Genomic DNA, 8,232 nt, shown 5'->3' on the forward strand with positions numbered 1-8,232 from the left:
TTTATTTGTTTTAATTATCTTTCGTTAAAACCCTTTATCAAGTTGACCCTCATCATTTTGATCTTGTAAATATATTATTATAGGCACATACGACATAACGCCTTGTACTTCGAGGATTGGATTAGATGGACCTATTAACTTTTAATCCCTGCTGGGGTAAACATGGATGCTTAAACAATGTAACATCACCTTTTGCCAAGAATCTCAAGTTATGTTGTTAGTTCCATGTAATAGCCATCGCCTATCATAATCTTAGACTAGCAACTGTGGACTACTTAGCGGGCTCCAGCTCGAAAAGCAGGAGTAAGAACGTGGTGGATTTTAGTCAGTAAGTTTGCTATGTAGCTATGCTACGAAGATGTAATAGTTAATCTGTGAAACCACGTAACCGTGTCCACTGATACTACTGCTGAGACGAGACTGAGGCGATACGAGAGGAAGTGGGTCTGACACTCCCTCTCATCTCGTCAAATGCGGAAGAAGACATTGGATTACTTTCCCCTCTCAAAGCTGCAAATTATTACAAGATTTTATTTTGAACAACCAAAAGGACCCCAATAACACTTTGATCGATCCATAAATCACCCACTCGATCAACGAGGCATTAACAAATTAAAAAAATATCATTATTCAAAAATGTAAATGGGCATAAATACAAAAACATTCCTTAAGTAAGCAAATGAATGTCCACAAAACGATATTGGGTTCGAACCCTTTGATTTTCAGTCATAAACGACTTCCAGAATCATCGAAACAGATTTAAGTAGGTACGGTAAACTTTTCAAGAATATTTTGTGGAGAATTTGTTTATAAAAAGTTATTTTACCCTTTTGAGAAAAATGCATTAAGTAATGAATGTTTATACAAACTAAACTATGCATATACAGCTATGTATATGAAATGTCTGTCTAGTTGTTTGTTGAAAATAGCTGAAATTCTGAAACTGGTATTTGCTGTATGCTAATAACTACGATAGATCATGTCTGGCGCGAGGCGGAACCCATCGCTTTGGTATGCTGTTATATAGAAATACATTCATTTTGTTTGCTGTTTAGAATATTAAAGTCTATAAATACTTAGTACTAATTTTTATTTATTTATTTAAACACATGGAGCCCCAACAGCTGTAAATTTGATTAAGGAATGTAGTAAGTATAATGAGACAAAAAGCCAATTATAAAATTTGCATTGAAGCCAATTATAATTATGTCCAATTTTAATGATCATAAGAAGTTTGATGATGATATGTATCAGAATGGAATCGTCTCTTTGTCTATTACAAAAACGTGTTCTTCAATTTTAACATAACGCCTCGCGTTAATGTCTAAAGAAGGAAATAGAAAGTGCACGTATACGATACGAGTACGATGAACACCCAGTTTTCCCAGTTATCTTATGAAGAGTCTGCAACTGAGCCAGGTAAGCCTATCTCCATAAAGAAACAAACTATTAACAATTATAACGTATACCACGTCAGGTTAACTAGGATATTTAAAACTTATCCATTAAAGCGACACAAACTGGACATCACAACAACTTTTTAACAAAATCAATACACTGAACAGCTATTTCTATTTATTCCCAAACCGTTACAGCGATCGGACTGAAAATACTAACAAATTCTGTCTCGCATTCGAGACTAGGAAATTTTCATCGAATTTTTCCACTCCGTCGACATTAGCCGCCGAGTTTAGCAGATATTTACTCTTTCCTGAATTATTCATTGGCACTGACCGATCACCGTTCGATTCCGGCTCGCTTCGGCTTCCGAATAAGTAATTTAGCAATTCAATTAGCTACGAGTTTTACAAAAGTCTTCAGGATTACATCTTTGAAAATGTTCTTACATTGAACTGCGTTTATCTAGTCGTGGAGGTGTTTTTTGTTAAGGTACAAGCAATCGTACAGACGGATCACTTGATGGTAAGCGATCGCCGCCGCCCCTGGACACCCGAAACACCAGAGGCGTTACATGTGTGTTGCCGGCCTTTTGGGGGTTGGGAATTTAAGGGTTGTTTCAAATAATAGGGACTGGAATAATACTAAAATAAGAGCTACCTAGGGCTCTGGCCCGACCCCTTGCTTAGCATTCAAAATTGCAACACTTGCGAAGAAGTCAAGACAAAAAATAAATAACTTATTTCCCTGTTACAATTTAATTGTTCGATATTATTACTAGTAAAAACTACATACGTTATGTACATATTTTCAGCCATTCTAACCAAAATTTATTGAAAATTGTAAAGAAATTTGATCAGCCAGAGTGCTTTTCCTCATAACACTAAAATTAAAACTACGAGTATAACCTTAGATTATCTGTTATTACAGTACTTTCGATATAACGACTAGTTTTCAGGGCAGGGCAGTTATTAGGTTATTGACATCTATTGTCGTTTTACTTTCTGCATTCCTAGTACATAGCCAAACTAATGTATATTATTTCTGTACTAATTAGTTAATATAACAAACACCAATGTTCATGACATCTCATTTTAAGCCAAATTAAGTAAGATGTTTGTTTGTAACACAAAAATTCGGAACAAAAACGTAATCACTTTCAATCCTAAAGGGCTGACGCTTTCAAAGCGCTCCTACGTACGAAATCTAAACAGAAATATTTTTCAATGTCAGCCCCGTCAGAAGCAGTGGTGATTAAAAACACGACGCCTCGGCTCTGCGCTCCTGGTACCTACATGTGACTGGCTACGTTCCAAACTGACACCAACTGGCTTCATCGTTTTTGTACATTCCCTATTAGTATTTTAATTCAAATGGCTTTGTTAACGGTTCGCATAATCTTGTTAGATAGAAATGGACTCTCTTATCAGATTTGGAAGGGTAAAGGAAAATGCGAGAAGAATCCGGAATATACTTATCAAAGATAGGAAAATCTATAAGAACCCGTTATTATTGGGGTTAGTTTTTCCTTATCGAAAATAAAAGAAAGTGTTTTTGTAAGTAGATAATAAAAATATTCGTTCATTTCTTGTTAATTTTCTAAACTATGCTCGGAATAACAGCCCTGATTGAGAGAGAATTTGCGTTGCAACGATCATTTTAGTGTTTGCCTGGTGGAAGTAGGATTTTAAAAATGGCCGGCCATCGCTTCGCGTCTAGTTCAAACACTGAGACTCCATTAATATCTCCTCGGAACGTGTGCTGAATCGTAAGTTGGGATCTAAGTATTTTTAAATGTACAATTGTCGAAAGAGATTGTTTAGGAATCACGTACCAGTTTTTATGGTTCTTTAACTATTAGACGAAAAGCTTAGGTTAAGTTAGTAAAAAAAAGTTAATTAATGTTAAACTAAAAAGAAAGTGACATGATTAATTATATTGCCCTCTAATGAAAACAAATGAGGACGTTGTAAATCTTGTCTTTTAAAACCTAATCTCATTACCAAACCCATATTTCTTTAAACTAACTGAACTAGAAGTACCGAGGGAGAGCGGTGCGCGAGCGAGCGAGGTTCGATTCTATGTACTTCATTACTTGTTATTAAATTTGTCAGTCCAAGCGCGAATTAGCTGCCAGGCCACTTGACGTTAATAAACATTGCGGACGTACCAGTAAGTTCTGAGCTCCCAATCCTTGCCATTAATCCGCTAAGTCCTTCGAAATTCAAGGATTAGGGGGAGACGAAGGGGCTCCAGTTATGTCGGTAGCAATTTTCCACTAGTTTCTAGAGTACGATCATCTTGAAAGTTTTATCTTTGCAATGCGAGAACTTGGAGGAACTAGCGACGCCCTCGGTTTGTCGTAAATGTAATTTTGACAAATCTATGTGTAATATCAGTTGTGAATAATATATTCGCTTGATAAAGTTTCAAAGGAACTTTTGTTACAAATTCACAGACCTCAAAGTTGTGGGTCAAAAAGGTTTTGTCCATGTTTCTAGTATTGGGTGACCGTGGCATGGAGATGATAACAAATCGCCTGTGGATGTAACTGACGTCAACGCTACTTCTGCATAGTTTGATTAATGCTTGTTTTTCGCATTTTTGTACCAATGAGAGGGTCCATAAATTATGACATAGTGACATATGACGTAGCAATCCAAATGATGATACGTATGCATCATTAACAGAATGAATAACGCATCGCAACAGTGATTAACGCTTAACCCAAAAAACCAAGAAATAGCAAAGAGTTAAGAAATAATTTGCAGCAACATCTCTACCGGGCCACTAAATAACATCGTCAACACTTTTCTCCTTCAACAAGGTAACAAAACCCAGCAAAAACCCAAATTCCCGAAGAAAAATATTTATTTACGCGAACAAAATATCATCGTTATAAAACTACGGGTACTAGGAGTACATAAGCGACAGCGGCTGGTCTCCAACCCACTATCGCTAAGTTAGCGATAAAGTGCGAATAACTCGAGCGCCCGACTCGGCAAACTTGCTCGAGTGACAGACATGGCCGGGAATAATCTCTTAAGTTTTAGTTCATCGCCATCCATAGACTTGGTTGTGACGTATAGACGCCGTAAATTGTCAAAAGCAACTGATAAAACTGCTACGCTATGACAATTGTTGCCATAACGTGAAATATTGCTGTGTTTAGATAAATGTGTCAGTGGAAATGAGTTAGACCTAAACTGATTAGAATATTCCGTACAACTTAGAATTTTGGGCGTTCTTCTATGAATTTTTTTAACAGACTTACAATTCCTTAAGTGATTTTCACACATTTGAGTTGAACATTGTTATCGAAAACTGTACTCTTTTGGCTTTCGGTATATGTATTAACAGTCTTCTCTTACAAAATACAATTAGTCTACCTCTGCGTACCCTATGTAGCTCTGATCATAAACTATTACATCGGCCTCTATCGATGTAGTGATCAATTACTATCAATATACGATGCGGTGAGACTCCTCTAAACCGCGCCATTTGTCTAAGTAGGCTCACGATATATGGGCCACCTTTAAGTAATCGTAAGGTAATTCATTAAGTGTTTAATCGATTTTACCTGTATAATATAGGTAATGGAGATAAAATCAACTAAATGGAAACGATAGTATAATTTCCAAAAATGTGAATTAATATTGAACCGCATTTTCAACTATACTTTTAATTAATGGAATTATGACGGGTTGTATTTCAAAAAGAAAGTGATGATACTTTTAACCGGTTAAATGTAATTGCTTAAAATAATATGCTTAGCTACTTACAAAGCGATGTGATGTTACATGTTAAGACTCGAGTGTTGAAAATGCTTTTGTTTATCAACGGTTGTCATCATTTTCCCAACCAGTCAGCTGACTCTGTCACTCTCGGACTCAAGTACCAGGAGAAAATAAAACTCAAGAGCCTACAGAGCACAATTAGGCATAGTTCGAATGTTCAAATATTGAATGGCAAAAATTATAACGGATTAACTGGGGACCGGTGGCGTCGCGAACATGGCACCCACATCTGCAATTCAATTAAATTCCAAGTTAAATTGCTTCTAGCTTTGTAGTGGCAACATTGAATTATTTGCCAGCTGTTATAAACTGCCCATAAACCATATTAAACGACAGATTTATTTATGCATAAATTCCTCGGTTCAATTCCGAATTGCGTATTTATTTTGTGATAGTTCCTTTACCCGGTTCCAGGATTTCAACTCAATACATTGGTGTTAAGTGTTATTTGTAGCTATGCTGATTGGTTCTGTTTACAAGGTTATCACTATAAAAATATTGTAATAAAGTTACGAGGAACAAAGTTTGTCATACATATATTGACTGTCTGTCTTCTTTTCTTTTACAGTGACATTTCAGAAACTGCTGCATAGGCGATGACTATTTGGTACACCCGGTTATCATTGTGATGAATATACTAGACACAATTAACATTGTAGTTATCCATACAATAAAATGAAATATATTATACGCAACTGACAATCTAATTTCAGAACTTGATTCTTAGTATCGTCTTGGTACGGAAAAAAACATTAACGTAAAACAAGGATATTAACCCTTGATGGGACATGTTTACAATCTCGTTCGCTATCACAATAACAAACCCAAGTACGCTAGAAACCAGGATCAAATCCCAAGACTAATAAATATGCCAATGATTTGCCATCCAATTCGGCCGACTACAAAATCTTTCCGATGGGAGCTGTGCATTAGCATACAACCCGAACAACTTAGACCTTGCGCTGCCAAACTCGACTGCTTAGGAAAAACTTGCCTTATTTCTTCCGCACTTATGGGCGCCTAGTACATATTTTACAAGCAGCTTAGAAATTGTCAAGGTTATTCCTGAGGTTGAATAGGAACAATCGCTCAAAAGAGTTCACCTCTTTCAATGAAACTTGTGAGGGAAAGTTTATCTTAACTCCTCTTAATTTATGCGTTTCGCATTTAATTTTGTTCGGGGTCTGGGTACGGACGGGACGAATTTGATTTTCAATAGAAGACAATGCGGCGTCCTGTATAAACAGACGTCGGATAGTTTACTTTACAAGTTTGTTGTCACCACGTACTTTATTTAATTAAAAGTGTATAGCATAAATCTCTTTTACTACACTAACATTTTCCCAAGGTTTTGTTTATGTTTCTAAATATAACTAAAAACTTGCAGTTCCAAATGCACTTTATTATTAAAAACTTTTTACCTATTCTTTTTAAAGAATTTTATCCATTTTAATTATTAACTTTAACGTACTTTTATACAAGTTAGTTTATGATCATAAAATACAAGACACCTAGGTAATGCATTGAAATAAATGTAACCGTCTAAAAATATGACTCCTCTATAGTAATTCAGTGAAAACATTTATCATTCCGCCGCATTTTAAATAGGACATTTATCATGGATATCCGCATTTTCTTCCGTCATGCACCCCTCTACCTCCAGTACTTTTATAACCGCCTGGTCGGTCGGTTGGCGGTAAAATTTTATATCTTGAAAGAAAACGATTAGAAACAGCTGATGCACTTGACGATTCCCTTGCTTCTTTTTACTTCTTTAAAGGTTTCTTCGAAGATTCGAATTACATTGGAAAACATTCAGAAGACTACATTTTAACCAGAAAAGCTAGTATTGTTGCATAGCGGCATATTGAGAGAATTTGTATTGTAACTAGGTAATTATAATACTTCTTCATCAGCCCAGATCATCAACAACCTTGATATCAAGAAGATTAATTATTTTAATTTCGTATACCTAACAATCGTGATTACGAAATTCTGTGAACAATACACGTCTAGAACAATATTGCTAGGCACTTAACAAAATATTCCCAACAGAACGCCGACCGAAAATGTTGTCCCAACAACAATATATCAAACGGGGCAAGTCGTGAGCTCCTAGACTATTTCTTTGATGTGAACGCACCACGAATTTTCAGAATAACCCGAATTTTAGAGCAAATTATGTTGGAATAGTTCCTTTAGCTACTATTATCGTCTTGACGTGCTTTGGAACACTATAAGAAAGTTGTGGGTATGGTTTTAGAATGAGTAAGGATAATCTTAGAACTTTTACCGAAGAAAAGACAGTTTTCTTAAAAAAAAAAAGTCATACCTCTGTTTCACAAACTTCATAGTTTCACTTCTGGACTCTTGCATCCTCAACATCTTAGTTGAGAGTTTACAATACCCCCATACAATCAAGCTTTAAGCATAAGATTCGATTCATAATAAGCAGTCAAGCTTACTATGTATTACTCCACATTCGAAGCAAACTAATACTACTTCTTAATAGAATCATAATTTTAGTCTCTAAAGCTACAAAACTTGTAGTCACCAGACAAGCAAGGAAGACCTATTGTTGTCTCCACTATACCTATTTTCATTAAGGATAAGTGACGCATGTGTTTAGCCCTTTATCTTTTATGATTATCATGTAGCAAGCAATTATCCCTTACAGTGTATACAGCCTTTTAGGACCTGTTAATGTTACTACAAGTTATTACAGTTACAGGCTGTATACAAATAATAGTGTTGTAAAGTTTCAAGTTTCCAGAAAATATTGTTTAGGAAAAGTTTTATCTACCATCTCGAAGATGAGTATTGTTTAAAAAAGAAAAGATTTCTAAAAAGGTAAGAAAGAACTAAATTAGTTAAAGTTAAATAAATCTGAATAATTAATCGTCTGAATACTTTTCTCCACAATCTTCTTTCATTTAATATCAAACCACAAAAATCATCATTCTACTTCTAAAGCTACCAGGACAACATGAACCGCAAAAAGTACGAACAATCTCAATCAGCGGCAACGTGACGTAAT

The sequence above is a fragment of the Spodoptera frugiperda genome, chromosome 3, assembly GCF_023101765.2.
Source record: "Spodoptera frugiperda isolate SF20-4 chromosome 3, AGI-APGP_CSIRO_Sfru_2.0, whole genome shotgun sequence".
Lineage (NCBI taxonomy): Eukaryota > Metazoa > Arthropoda > Insecta > Lepidoptera > Noctuidae > Spodoptera > Spodoptera frugiperda.